The sequence below is a fragment of the Mauremys mutica genome, chromosome 6, assembly GCF_020497125.1.
Source record: "Mauremys mutica isolate MM-2020 ecotype Southern chromosome 6, ASM2049712v1, whole genome shotgun sequence".
Classification (NCBI taxonomy): Eukaryota; Metazoa; Chordata; order Testudines; family Geoemydidae; genus Mauremys; species Mauremys mutica.
Genome location: NC_059077.1, coordinates 80,391,990 through 80,407,921, shown reverse-complemented (window position 1 = coordinate 80,407,921; position 15,932 = coordinate 80,391,990). Strand labels below are relative to the sequence as shown.

General features: G+C 42.4%; 1 long non-coding RNA gene across 1 annotated transcript in view; it reads left to right on the top strand.

Annotated features, from left to right (window-relative positions):
* Window positions 1-10,034: 10,034 nt before the first annotated feature.
* Window positions 10,035-15,932, top strand: part of LOC123373345 — a 32,897-nt gene continuing 26,999 nt past the window's right edge. The window contains exon 1 of the long non-coding RNA XR_006580670.1: window positions 10,035-10,121. This is a non-coding gene — a long non-coding RNA (uncharacterized LOC123373345). The remainder of the gene's footprint in view (window positions 10,122-15,932) is intronic.

Below are 15,932 nucleotides of genomic sequence, written 5' to 3'. Positions count from 1 at the left end.
TAGTGTGGGCGGCCACCTGGGCTGCAATGTCCACATTGCTGTGTTTAGGGTGCTAGGTCGAGCACAGTTTAGCGCAGGGGTCTCAAAGTCCTGGCCCACAAGCCATCTGCAGCCTAAGAACCTCCCCACTGCAGCCCATGGAGGAGAGATGCACACAGCCACGCTGCCGGCAATGTCTGCTCCAGGTGCCGCCTCCCACAGCTCCCATTGGCTGGGGGACAGGGACAGAGATATCATGACTAGTCGCCGGGCAGAGTCAGCCATGGAGGCAACATCGTTAGTTGCTGGGCAGAGTCAGCTATGGAGGCAGCGTCCCTTTTTTCCACAATGAATATAAACAAGTCAAAATAGCGAACACAACTATCTGATGCACACCTTGCTGCAATCCTGAAGGTTTCAACTGCTCAGTCACTGAGGCCAAACATCAACAAGCTGACAGAACTGAAGCATTGCCAGGTGTCTGGCAAACACTAAAAACTCTCTGGCAGGCAAAGAATTGTATAAAGTTGTATGACAGTTTTTATTATTTCTAAGAAATCTGAAATAAAAAATACAATATAAACGTTTTCTGAACACCATCTTCAGTGACATTATTGGCCTGCTGGGAGGATTTGAGCACTGGCACTGGCCCTAAGGTAAATTGAGTTTGAGACCCCTGGTTTAGCACAAGGCTACTTGTACTGAGAATTGCACCTCCCAGCTGCCATGTAGACAGACCTGAAACTACCTCACTCAGGCCACTCCACAGTCTGTTTTCTTACTGTGCTTGTGCTGTATTGCCTTCAGCAAGCAACTTTTCTGTTACATAAGAATGGTGGCCTGATCTGAGTACAAAGTGGGCACATAGCAATGTTTTCCCTCCAAGAACTCAGTAGGCCCACTTTATTTGTTGCTTGTAAATTGGACTGTGAGAAGAGGGGACATTTTTTCTTTTCAGAGATGTTTTCTGTCTATTCCTGGCATAATGTAAAAAAGATAATACTGCTGCTTGGTGAGAAAAACAATAAGCATGCTCTTCTTTGGGCTGGATGGGCTTTTGGCCTTTGATATTTGAAAAGGAATGAAAACTTCTATGCTACCTGCACTAAAAACATGAGGCAATATTAATCACGTCATATTGTCTCACGGGAACTTGTTACATTTTTATGGGTGGAAAACAAATAATGTATCCAAGGGAAAGAAGCCTGGTTATCTTTAGTTTGGGAACTGGCTTCTTCCCATGCATGCCTAGATATGAAGAAGGAAGAGTAGTTATCAACTTGACAAATAGTTTTTCACAACCAGTGCTGATTATATGAAAATGAATCTGCACTGCTTTGGTCTAGAAGTAAATATGCAGAGTGCTGACAATATATATGGGATGTAATTCATCCCTATGAAGAGACCAAACCAAATCCTGGCCTTGCCTGAAAGGACAGTAAGGGGAAAGTAAGCCCCAAGCAACAGCAGAAGTTGCATAGGAGAGTTCCATGTCTGCTTGGGTATAGACCAGTGGTCCCCAACCTTTTCTGTGGGGTGGGCGCTGGACAAGCAGCCGCTGAAATGCCGCAGTGAAGTGGCAACGTCAAGAGGCATTGCCGCTGAAATGCCGCCACAAGGAGCATCATCAAGAGGTGTCGCCACCAAAATGCTGCCGAAATTTGGCAGGATTTCGGCAGTAGTGCTTCTTGAAGTTGCCATTTCTCAGTGGCATTTCAGTGGCTGCTTGTCCGGCGGCCAGTAGGCGGGCGCAAATGGATGCCCAGGCTGGCACCATGGCACCCGTGGGCACCGCGTTGGGGACCCCTGGTATAGACACTATGTAAAACAAAGTTCCCACCTAAATTGTTCCTTGGGAATCTTAGTTATCTCTCTCTCTCTCTCTCTCTCTTTGCATCATGTTCTCAGAAATTGCAATAGCCTCCATGGGATTGAAGCCCCTATGTAATTGCTATGCTGGAAGGTGTTAATGGCTGTCAAAACCATGGACTAGGTTATAGCTGATGATTGTGCTTAGCACCTTTTTAATTCAGGCTAAATGAAGAAGCAGTTAAATGGCTTTCTGTAATGATAACTGGAATGAAAGAAGCCATTGGCCAGCATGGAAGGCTGAGTAGCAGCTAAGCTATGCGGGGGTGGGGGTATTAATTGGTTGCTGTGGTGTGTGTCAGAGCAGGAAGCTGCCAGAGAAGCAGGTGAGAGTGTGGCCTTGAGAGGGAGCAGAGACAGATCTTCTTGAGGCACAGGACTGGCTAAAAAGGCAGACTTGGAAATTGGCAGCAAGAACCCTGCCTGCAGTTTTATTTCTACTGTGTTCAGGGAAACAAGGCTTTCTGTACATTGTTTGTAAATACACAAGAATGCACCAAACAACATACCTGACTCGTATTGTCAACTTCTTCCTCCAATGGAAATAACCTGGCAAGGCTCTGAATGTTGGCTAACTGCTCGCTTTAAGGCGCAACCTCTATATATAATGGTTACCTTTTGGGTGCAAGTCTCTCGCTCCATCTTCCTGCCCACCTCTCTGTGATGAGAGGATATTTGCTCTGATCAGCTGATTTTTCTCCCAGATTGCAACTCTGTTTCAGGGTTATTTGCTGGGGACCTGCTTTTTGGGCCTTCCACCCTATTAGTCTCTCCTGTCCCGCTGTCAATCAGCTAGTGAGGAACTGGCCCCCTTTCCGGCAGCTGTGGGGTAAAGGTACTGGGCTTCACTGTGACAATTGCCAAGTGCTCCAACTGCCATATAGGCAGATGTGTGGATGCTACTTGGTCTCTTCTGAGATAGTGTCTACACTACAATTATGGGGTGTTGCTTGCAGCTCGAGTAGACATACCTGAGCTAGCTTTAGCCCAGTTAGCTTGGGACCAAAGCAGTGAAGCAACAGCAGCATGAGCCAGCCACCTGGGTAGTTACTGTGGGTCCAGGGTGGGTTTGTACAGCCTGTGCTGAAACCTGGGCTGCTGTAACTTCACTGCTTCCTGAACTAGGTAGTTTAAAGCTAGCTTTGGTATGACTGCACAACGTGCACTCACATCCCATGACTGCAATGCAGACATATCCTGCATGGAGGAACCCCCGGTAGTCTCCAAGTGGGGCTCCATGGCTATGCCACAGAGGAAAATAGGGCAAGGGCTAGGTCCATTCTGATAGTGAGTTCTTTCCAGTGTAATCACACTGCAGAGACATGAATATCAAAAATGTTAGAGATTTTGTACATTTAATATTTCTTAAACAGCTAGTACTACAGTAAAACATATGTAACTTTAGTGCTCTTGTGGCCAAGATGGAGTCTGCTCTGCAGAGAGCTCTGGCCAAGAGAAGGCGTGCACAGGAACGCAGCAGGGAAGGTCCCTTCCACCACAGGGGCACCTATTCCAACCCCCGCCCCCCGAGTGAACACCCACCCACCGGAAGAGTACAATGACTATAGGACAGGGAAATCTTTATTCACAGAGGGATGAAAGGAGAAAAATAACAGGGGGAAATGTAGGGGAGTGATAAAACAGGGTTGCATTCAACACCAGGCCCCACAGGCCTAGTGGTGGCACAGTCTGGAAGGGCAGACACCGAGCAATGTGTCTGCACACAGAGTTCAGGAGTCCTGGACAAAGTTCCAGTCCAGTGGTGAGTCTTGGGTGCTCCTGGTTGTCTTCAGTGCTAGTAAATGGTCCCCTAACAAAACCTTCCAGTGCCCTCTTCTGCGGGTCTCTGCAAAGCCACATAGAGCGACAACCTCCCAACTTAGCTAGCTAGCAGCCTCCCTCCTTATTCCCAGTGCAGAGTCACAAGCCCCAGTACTCACAGCCCCATGCAGCTGTGGGCAGCTGTGATACTGGGTCCAGCTCTGGTCTATCCTTCTCGGGCGATTCCTCCCTGGCGCAGTGCTCCTACTGACTTCTGTCCTGGGGTGTCCCCGATCTGTCCCTCCCAGGCTTCAGGCAGGTTCTTGGCTGCTTCACTCTGTGAGGGCCTGCTTGCTGCAGCCCTTCTGTCTGGAGCTCCAACCAGACAAACATACCTGTTGCTCTCCCCCCTCACCCCCCTGCTCCCCCTCTCACCAAAAGCACTTCCTCCTTCTGGAATAATCAGCACTTACCCCCTCAGGAAAAATATATAAAGGGACCATGCTCTCTAAACCCCAAAGGGGTTACACATAAGGTGGGAAATACTATTGGTGCATATTGAACACATTTGTGACATGTTTGTGCAATTTACTTTATTGGCAAGAGCATCATGCAATGCGTTGACAGTCTCAAGTTGCCCTCAAATATTAATAGGATTACTCATGGAGAAAGATACTACTCAGTGTGAGTAAAATTGACAGAATCAGTCTCCTAATGAGGCAAAGCTTCTGGCTGGGGAAAATGCTACTTGTTACAGCAGAGCTGCTGCTTTGCAGAAATGAGTCATGTGAAAAAAAAAAGAGGTGACATTTAGCTTTAATAATGATGATGCACAAGATATGGGGGATGAATACTTGATTCAAAACCCTTTTCCAATGCTATTTAGTTTCTTGACTTAATATTTTAAAGTACATTTAACACCATGGAAAAAACAAACCAGATTTTTTTCTTCTGATATCCTGGGTGATGCATCAAGTTGCATCAGATTATTTTGTTTTACGTAACTTCATGTAATCTCATGTAAAATTATATAGCTGCCACAGCCTGAGTAGTAATGAAGGTTTATACTGGAAACTAAAAGGAGGAAACACATGGTACTGATTGGCAAAATACATAGTAGAAATCCTGCTTCTGTTTGGTGTTATTCAGTTCTGCTGTTTGGGGAAAGCAAAGATTCAGATATGAGGATGGTGAAGTCTTACAAAGTGAAAACTGATGACATATGGGTATGCAAAACTCTATGTAGGAATGCTCACCCAGACATGATGAGATTTTTAACCCCTTAGCAATGGGAAATCATTGTCACACTGCTAACTACCATTCAGTGAAAAGATTGGAAAACTGCAATCTCCCAGTGCCTCGGTTTGGCTGTGGGACCAGATCATGAGATTAGGGATCATAGAAGTTCAGAAACTTCTGAAGATAAAGCCAGAGTCCATAGCCGCTTCCATATCCACCTGATATGGTCCATTGCTATATATAATAGGCGTGTGACTATTTATCTCTCCATGCTTTTCTTCACAAACCAAACTTGCCAGATGGCAGCCAGGTTACTTACCTGCAAAATCTGATATGTGCACCAGTCTTCCAGCACCATCTTTACCAAGGGACACTTTCCAAACACCCTCAAGCCTTCACCAAAACACTCCCCTCCAAATCTATTAGACATGGAAGCTTGGTCTAGCAGAAAGAGAATATATCAGAATCTGCATAAGTTGATCATTCGGCTAACGAGGCACAATGTATACAGGACATCAAGCAAAAAATGTGTATGTTCACTAGAGATGATTAATGTAAAATGTTCAAATATTTAAATGAATTCAGTTTGGGCATAATCATGCACTTTTGGTTTTTAGCTTCAGTAATTCTTGATGCAAATACTGAGGCAAGCAAACTCCAGTGTTCTTGATAGAAGATGCTCATCTTAGGTGTGCTCATCCAATCAAGGAAGGGAGTTTGAAGGCTACCATCCTTACAGGGGTTAAGGTTGTGGTGTATGGTCTATGATGTATAGTGGTTGTGGTAGTGTTTATCTGGGGGTAGACAAACAAGGTATGGAGTCATAGACTTTAAGGCCAAAGGAGATCAGCAGATCTTCTAGTCTGACCTCCTCTTCTACAGGCCACTAAACACCACTCAGCCATCTTCATACCAAGGCCAACAACCTGAATTAGATCAAAGTATTCCAGAGCTCAGGGGACTAAACTATTATGTGTCACCGGCAGAGAACAGGAAGGACCGAAGTGCACCAATGCCTAAGTTCCTGGCAATAGCATGGAAATGATTCGGCGAGATCTGCCCCGAAAATCCTGGCAAGTAACCCACATCCCATGCTACAGATGAAGGTGGCACTTCCCCCCACCCCCTTCAAATTCCCTGCCAATCTGACCTATGGGGGAGGGGGAGAGGATTTCTTCCCATCTCCAAATAGAGTTATCAGTTAGGTCTTCCCCAAGTGGTCAGGTTCTATCAGCCAAGCCCTGAGAGACAATTTTCAGTACTACCTCAGAGGAATGACTCCCTGTCCATCATCCCATCTTCAGCCATGGCCGTCTCTGCTGCTTCAGAGGAAGCAGACAACCCCCCCTACCCCCTGTGAATACATCAGGGAAACAAAAAATTACTTCCTGACCCCTACCAGTGACTGACTAAAGCCTTGAAGCCTGAGACTGTAGGAACATAAGACATGAAATATAAGGGACCCCCTGGGCTGACAAGCCCAGTCCTTCACTACCATGGGTAAATCTGTCATACAACCCCACTCATAAAACTAGATAACTTTATCTTAAAACTAATTTGATTGTTTGCCCCCAGAATTTCTATTGGGAGTCTGTTTCAGAACCTCACTCTTCTGATGGTTAGAAATCGTCTTCTAATTTCCAGTCTAAATTTGTTCATGGCTAGTTTATACACATTTGTTCTTGTGCTGTATGTAGCTTAACCTTTCATTTACTTGATTTTGTGTCAGGTATGTTATGTGTGTGGCAACCTTAATTTGCAGAACCAATTTTTTTGAGTATAAATATATCTAATTTACACCTGCTTTGTACTTACATTTGAGGATGAGACAGATACATACAGCTGCTGTGGACATACGTTATACTCATTGTTCAGTACTGAAATGGTTAATATTGCTGAATATGAATCACAGCACTTCCTCATGCTAGCCAAAGTCCAGGTACTCTATATATAGCTCAAACTTTGACTTAATCGTGTGGGACTTACCATCATTTGTTGGCTTGCGTCAAATAAATGTAAAAAGATATATTAATAACTCTACAGAGTGCTTTAATAGCTGAGCTCCAGAGAATGTGTCTGCCTCTGCCAATGCATACATGCTAACTTGACTTGGTTTTGATTTAAAAAAAAATTCTACCTTATATACTTCTCAAAAACATGTAGAAATAAACATTTACAGAACAAACATTCACTTTTCTTTTTCTTTCTTTCTTTCTTTCTTTCTTTCTTTCTTTCTTTCTTTCTTTCTTTCTTTCAGAAAGCCACAATTAGAACTGCACAAAAATGAGCATTTTTTTTGGCTTTTGCTAGAAAGTCCAACCCTCCCTCCCCCAAACCAAAACCAGTTGAGTGAAATGTTTTGTTCTAAGAAAATTAAAATGTTTAGTTTTTGATGTTGACCATTTTAAAATAATTTGATTGTTTTTTAATTAAAATTAAAGAAAAATTTGAAACAAAAATTGTTTTGAATCAAAAACTTGAAATGTTTAGTTTAGGAAATGCCAAATCCAGAGAGTTTTTTCAAAAAAAAATTTTTTTTTAAATCTAAGTAATTCTGCAAAACTGACACAAATTTGTGAAGTATTCCAGTGTCACGAGCAGTGCATTTTTTTCACCAAAACTAGCTTCGGATGAAAAAATTTGTCCAATTCTAGAAATAATGCAGTCACTGAAATGCTTTTGAGGCACATCTACCGGTATATTACTGTACTTTATGCATACAGTATCCTCCAAGTAGCCTTCAGTTTTAATCCCAGATTTAGGTTCCCAGTTATCTGCTAAGATCTGAGTGCATGAAACTGGTGTACAAAATGTGTGACAGAGGCTCCAAAGGAAGGACGTTGTCTGAAAAAGAGGACTTTAATCCATGTAGGATTCATATTTTTAATATTGTAATGGTTTTCTAGTATAAACTTTTCTGATGTAAATATTTTTTTTCTCTCTAATCAGTTTTAAAATATCAGCATTGCTCATGTGACTGAGCAGGGCCATCTCTCCTCTAAACCTTTGGGCAGGACCATGGGCTTCCGTGCTGGACTTTGAAATTGCAGCCAGTCGGTTGGAACAGTGAGCTTTAGCAATAATTGTCTAGGAAGGAGTCTCCTTTCAGCTATGGTCCCTGTGGCTGAATAAAGGGGGAATTAAAGCCCCATGATTGGCCAAGTGTGGATTCTCATGGAGCAGGCATTGCAAAGGGAGCGACCTGTAGAGGAGGCTTATGGGAAGTGCTACTGCTGTAAATTAGGGCAAACCCTTGTGTTGTGTACAGTATGCATTGGTCATTCTGGCCCTCAGAGCATCCTGGGATCAGGAGGATGCAAAGATGGCAAAAAGGCTCCTGCTTTTGGGCTGGGAGTTCTGCCATCTCCAAGAGGCATGGCACTTAAGCTCACCCTTGTTGTTTAACTTGTGGTATTCTGGGTGTCTTTAGACTCTTTTCCAAAAGAAACTATTTCCTTCTCCTTCTCTCTTTTGTAGAGCAAGAAACCAGAGAGTTATTAACTCTTTCATGACTGATACACTCTGTCCACGAGCATAGCTCAGGGGTGGACAAACTACGGCCCAAGGGCTGCATCTGGCCCCCCAGACATTTTAATCTGGCCCTAGAGCTCCCACTGGGGAGTGGGGTCTGGGGCTTACCCTGCTCTGGTGCTCCAGTTGGGGAGTGGGGTCTGGGGCTTGCCCCACTCTGCGTGGCTCACGGAAGCAGTGGCATGTCCCACCTCTGGCTCCTATGCATAGGGGCAGCCAGGTGGCTCCGCATGCTGCCCCCGCCTCAAGTGCCACCCCTGCAGCTCCCATTGGCCATGCAGGCAGCACGCAGAGCCGTGTGGCTGCACCTCTACATAGGAGCCGGAGTGGAGACATACTGCTGCTTCTGGGAGCTGCTTGAGGTAAGTGCTGCCCAGAGCCTGTACCCCTGACCCCCTCCCATGCCCCAACCTCCTGCCCCAGCCCTGATCCCCCTCCCACCCTTCGAACCCCTCGGTCCCAGCCTGGAGCACTCTCCTGCATCCCCAAACCCTCATCCCCAGCCCCACCCCAGAGCCTGTACCCTCAGCCAGAGCTCCCCGCACCCTAACTCTCAATTTTGTGAGCATTCGTGGCCCGCCATACAATTTCCATACCCAGATGTGGCTCTCAGGCCAAAAACTTTCCCCACCCCAGCACAGCTGGTAATCCTTGATGGGATTCACTGTAGTCACATTTGGTTGGGGGATATGGGTAAAATTATTGCTTCTGTTTGTCATAAATCTCTGACAAGTTTAGGGTTTATCTAGGAGGTGTCTGTGTTTTTTCTTTCTTCTGAGGAGCATATGGAAATTGTTACACTCCCTGTATGCGAATGACTCCCAGATACTCTCTAACTATTCATAGCTTCCCTCAAGGTTATTTTTAGGATTCTACTTTTGCCAGCAATGGAAGTTAACACTTAATTCATTATCTAATTGAGAAAGTGCTCTGCCCTTGAATAATCTTCAATTAATTCTGCACTGTGTGGTGACATACAAAATTCATATGTCTCATCCCTCTCTTACAAAGCCTGAATAAAGTCCAACACATGACCTTCTCGATAGATATTTATTTTACAGTTAAATAAATCAGGTGGATCTAATTTTCTGTTCACGTGGACACGTTTGTCCAGCCTGATATCTGCCTGCATATTTCTGTGGCTTATTCCCTCTCCCCCAACAGGTTCGTATGAAGTAATTTCAGTGCGAGATGAGGACACTTAGACCATTAGTCAGCAAAACACATGAGCACATGCCTATGATTTTCATGAACTGGGGCCCAGCACTTTGCAGGATAAGGTCCTTTCTGTACAAAGAAATTCATTGCCGTACTTAAAGTGAACCACCACTTCTAAACATGTTTATATTTTGAAAACAAATACCACTTTCTGTTATTGCAGTGAAAGCTGGAGCAACAATGCTTGTTTACAGCCAGCACCCTACTGCATTTTTATCCCTAGAAGGAAAAGTCCAGAAATAATCCAACATTATGTTTAAAATACTCATATTTAAACATACAAGCAATATAGACCAAATACATGATTCCCCCTCTCCCTTCCAGTTTTGAAATGACTCATCTGACTCGAACTGATTTTTAACTATGCTTCTCCTCCCTGCTGGCCCTTTACAGGTGCACACATCTTGTGGTGGCTGGGTGTCACCTTCTCCTGCATCATCTTCTTTCAGCTAGCAGCATCCAGGAACTCTGGAGAATGGGAGAAGGGAGAGCTTCGAAATAGCTGTGTGTTACCAGGAGAATAGGTAACAATTACATATACATTTTATTAATAATATCTTGAACTTGAAGATGTGCATTAGCATCCCAGGTGAAGATGTGCATTAGTATCCCAGGTGACTACATAACTATATTATTCATTTCCTCCCAAGAACTGTCTTATTCTTTGCTTTTTTTTTTACTCCTTCACTGTGTTGTCACTTCCTTCTGTAATTTCTGTGAGGCAGGATGTCTCTATATGTGTATTTCAGTATGCTGTATACATTTTACTGTGCCATGTAAGTACAACTTAGTAATATTACTATTTCAGGATATGAAGATGCTAAAAGGTGTGTGTGTGTATTTGATTCAGTTCATGTACCATTCTGAATTTTGCTCCTGCAAAATAAACATCTCCTTAAATTCACACTTAAGTCACTGCAGAGATGGTACTAAGCACTTTTCATGATAAGGCCCAGAGGAAATTGCTGGGATGGGGAGGGAAGGGAAAACCACAGAAATATGCAGGCAGATATTTTTACCAATGGAAAGTAAAACATATTTTGCCACTAAACTGTATATTTCAATGTAGTCACAGCATAACATAGTCTGGAAGCTAATGCTGAGGTGCACCCAAGACTTTTCTTTTACAAGCAGAAAGCTTTTTTCCTGTGACAACTTTCTTTTATGATAATGTAACCTCAATTGTATTGTCTGATGTATTGTAGTGGAGCAGAGCAACAGTTTGCTATAGCGGCAGTTTGAATAGATTACTGAAGATAATATTGAAGTCAATACACGTTGGCTTTAGCCAATTAGAGAGTTGCTCGTCTAGAAATTGTCAGTTTGTTTAGAGTATACTGTACATTTATGACTAAGCTGGATTCTGAGTAGCTGAGTAATTTTTAAACGTAATTATTATCTAGCTCAGGGGTGCTCAAACTGGGGGTCGGGACCCTCAAGGGGTTGTGAGGTTATTGTATGGGGGGTCACAAACTGTCACCATCCACCCCAACCCTGCTTTGCTTCCAGCCTTTATAATGGTGTTAAATGTATAAAAAAGTGTTTTTAATTTATGGGGGGAGGGGGTCGCATTCAGAGGCTTGCTATGTGACAGTAAAAAAGTTGCTATGTCACCAGTAAAAAAGTTTGAGAACCACTTAGCTGCTATAAAGTTTATGATTAATTCCCTCCCTCCCCAGCACATAGGAGATGAACTGCCAAAACGTACTTATCAACAGGCACTCTCCTAGCCTAGAATTCAACTGAACGGACTAGTTGCAATTACACAGGAATTGCCATAATAGATCAGAACAATGGTCCATCTAGAAGTAATGTTTAGCTGATGCAATGGGATGGGATTCATCCACAAGGTAAATGATAGCATATTGTCAAGCCCCACAAAGTTTGATGCACAATATTTACCATTACAGATATCACTTTCAAATAACCTAATGAGTGTTCCCTGTCTACCGTCTTTCTAAGATGTTTGTTGCTGTTTGGGGAGGAGAAAGGACAAGAGCAGTGATATAGAACCTATAAACCTGTGCTTTAGGGTCTTTTCCCATCTCCTTTCTCCTAATCTCCCCTAATTTAAATAAATTTCATTTTGTGGCACAGTCCAGATTTTAACATAGGTCCATTGTTGGCTCATTCCATTGATGGGAATCCCAGGAAACTGATGGGTTAATTCTGCCAAATGATAGAGAATGAGGGGGCAACAATAACCTCTTTGGAGTCCCTTTAAGGAGACAGAATAAGAATAATGAGTGCTTGCAAAATAATCAGAGGGGAAAAATAAACCTGTGTTGGATAATCAGTTATTGTGGAGAAGGCAAAACATGTGATTGCTAGAGACTTAGCAGCAGTAATGTGAATTTCATGTTCTTGAAGGCAGCAACAAATGCTTTAAAGAAAAAAATGTTCTTTGACTTTCTGCTGTAGAAAATGTGTGGTGTCAGGCAAGATAGCCTAGTTCATGTTGCAGTAATATGAAGTATCTGATTAATTTGACAAGTTCTTAGAGGATGAATTCAAACTGCATCAGAATATCACCTCTCACTTTCTGAAACAGATCAAGCAGATAGGGCTAAAGGTAACCGGATGCACCTTGGTTTTGTCAGTACCAAATACAGTAAACTCTTTTCCTACCTAAAGAGGGAATTAACTTAAAGCATTGTATGGAAAAAATAGACTTATCTGAACCAGAGTCCATTTTTCATTCCCCACATTGCCAAATCTGGTCCAAGAAATTCAGCTTATGCTCACAAAGAAGATTTGAACAGTCACTGCAAACCCATGATATCTCCCTTTTTTGTTCATGATTTTACACCTATTTTATTCTTGCTCATATTATAAAAACTGAACCAAATGTTTGGTAAGAAGGCACACAATTTTTATTTAGGAATCATTTGATAACACAAACAAAAATAGAAAACGTATGCACATCCCACTGGATACTAGATTTTCTTCTATATCTCTGATACAGTTGTTTTCAAATAGAGCACCTCAATGGAGCCTTCAGCTTAAAAATGCCCAGGTGGCAAGGAAACCATACAGCAACGTGTCCTCTGTTGGAGTCTTATGGTAACATAAGAATCACTAAAATGATGCACAATGAAGTAAAATGTCAAATTAATATTTTTATATGTACTAGGTGGGCAAACATGTTAATATTTATAATAATTAGAAATACATCAACCAACCAGCAAATGTAGGCAGAGCTGATATCCAATTTTTGAAATACACCCATTAACTTCATTCTAGGCTATACCACCTTGTACTACCTTGTCTGGTGCTCCTGTCAGAGCTCACAAGCTAAGTATGGTTGGGCAGGATCAAGTCTTGGATGACACCCATTCACTCAAGGACTATGTGCCACTGGAAGTGGTATATATGATCTAGCAGGTGGCACTCTTTCCTCCAAATCAATGCTGAACCGGTACCTCAGCCTCCACATCTGTAAAATGAGAATAATACTTGCAATTAACTATCTCACAAGGCTATAAGTGACATCTGTTGCAGTCTTTCAGGTGAACAGAGGTAATCAGGGCAGAGGTCACTTAAAAATCTTATGGCTCTTTTCAGAAAAAGACTTGGGGTGTTGCTTGGTGTCATGGCTAAATTCCAGGTTAAGTAACAACTTGCTGCTCAATTAAATTCTCTGTGCTGTCTCAGTAAGAAAAGGACATGAAGAATACTCTTTCAAAAATGCATAGTATTGGCATGATGTGAGCTGTTAAACAGTTTCTTATTCTGCCCTTTACCAAGAAGCAGCTGCATTTCAAAGGTAGACGCAGGGATCCTGTGTATAAGTTTGTAAAGTGCTAGGGAATACTTTGGAATGAAAGATGCTATATCAAAAGTAATATCACTGCATCATTCAAACTTCCAACTGACATCACATGGGGTTATTTCTAATTCTAAACCTGGATTACTTTGATCAGAGTAAGGGCCAGGGAGTCAGAAACTCTTGAGTACTAATTCTGGTTTTGCCACTGACTGACTGTGTGACCTTGGGCAAATGACTCTAACTGCTCTGTGCCTCATTATCCTCATCTGTAAACTGGAGATAATACCTGCCATAAAGGGGTGTGTAATGCACCCCCCACCAGTATGCAGCCTAGTGCTTGCCCTAAGAGAACTCAGCATGGGACATGCCTAGAGGAGTGAGTATGTCAGTGTAAAAGGTATTTTTCTTTTGCTCTCATGTTAAGACTCTGCTGTATTCTAGAAAACTACAAATACCCAATGGACCGAGAATTGCATGGGATATTGTCATTTTAACTTTTAAAAAACCAAACCCAACAAAATATAACCTGTGGCTTTTGATTCTTCCCTCCCCTGTGGATAGGCCCCTGACAGGTTAACTGGCACACAGGTCACAGCATTTGTATTGATATGTTAAACAAGCCAAATAATGACAAGTCTATCTTTGGAAAGCTATGAGAAGAAATTACATAGCTTGATAACCAGTATAAAGTTTAGCTCACAGTCGCTATAGTTAAAAGTGAAGCTAGAGCAAACAGACAAAAGAACCTATATTATATATTTAGCAATGAAGTGCTGCTACACTTCAAGTAGTTGTCACAACAAAGTTTTGTTGATAAACGGTAGCTCTGCACAACTGCCAAATTAAACTCGGGCGCTTGCCTGGATTGGGAGTTAACTCATTACTCAGATAAAATTCTTAATAGTTTCTGAATAAAATCATTCAGAGCACATAGTAAGAACTGCCAAAGAGGAGTCTTGTTGATTTTTCAACAGTTATTCACCATGATAAGCGGATTTGTGTCTGCATGCAAACTTTTTTTTATCTAATGTAAAATGTCTACAAATCCTACCATCTGATTACTACTAAAAATGCAGGCCCACATCCGTACTGTGTACAGCAACAAGGAAAGGAGTGCTAATTCAGCAGCGCTGTGAATGGTAAAGTCATGTTATAAATACACCTAACATATAAAGAATAAAGCAAGCAACAGTATTCTGAACACGATGCCTTTGGGAATTATGTGTAAAGGAAAAACTTGCATAAATGTGTGAGCACATATCTCTGTGTGTGTGTGTGTGTGTGTGTGTGTGTGTTAATATGCTTTGTTATGCTGGGAGTTGGGCAAAACCTCATTGAAGTTGGTTGGCCTAACAATCACCCTTGATTCAGGATAAATTTAGAAAGTAATTAAGCTCTTTCATGGAATAGATAGGTGACGCAATAGGAGCCACTGCTGAAAACATAAGCCACATGTAAGGCTGGAGTAAGAGTGGAGCCATGTGTTCTGAGGGTTTTCCCTGGAGTCTGAATGAAAACACAAGGGGCTGGGTATTGTTTGATGGAGGCCAGAGAACCACTTGAGGCCACTAAAGCCTGACTTTCAGAGGCGCTGTTATATCGTGGGCCTTTCGTAAAGGCTTGTGTGCCGAGCTAATCAGAAGGGATTTTAATAGGTGAATATTAAGATAAAAAACTGTCATCACAATTAATTAGTTTTTCCCTTCAGAAAGATTCTGGTTCCCTTTCTCCAGCAGCCTTGATGCTGAACTGACTACCTGGCAGAGAGGTATTTCATGTTTAATCTCAGTGTTATAAGCAATGCAGGGTGAGGGTGAAACCCACATATCAAGCAGGAGGTGAGTTAATCAGACTTGAGACCATCTATCTAACATGGATGAGACCAGTACAGCAATTTAAACACAATGGCATTTTTCAGACTGCTAACCAAATAAATGCTTTGGAGGACATGTGTATATAGTATGTGTCTTGCAGTTGATAAAAGGTTAATGCTGCTGGAGTCATAACAGTGCTATATAAAGGTTGAGCTGAAGCTTTGCTCCCAAAGGAAATCCTGAGAGTCTTTAGAGTAAAACAAAATGTTCCCATGATCTGAAGTGAACTTAATGCTTATGCTGGTGTGCTTCTGGGCAGAGGGTTTGATTAAAAGACTGCTGCTGCACTAGCAGTGTACTTAGCAAGAACACTGGTAATCTCAGAGACATGTGTTAGCAGTGTGAGCCAAAACATGATGTGAGGTTCATTATTTGAAACGTTCACCTCAGCTTTAGTGAATGTGGTGATAACAGCAGCACATGGTTATAGTCTTAAATGAAGTTCACTCCAGTGCAAGTGAATGAACACATCTTCAGGCAGTGTAACCTTAAGACAGCATGAACATGAAGCAGGATGTTTTCATGTATTACGTGAAAGTGAACTTTTGGTTCACTTTCTGTATTAAAGAGCTATCCCCCAAACTGTCGAACACATCCACTGAAAATGTTGTGAAGAGTTTTTGGACCTCAGGGTTTGTTAGCTCTCTAATATTTGTGGTCAAACAGATTAAAAATGAATCAGCATGTTCAGG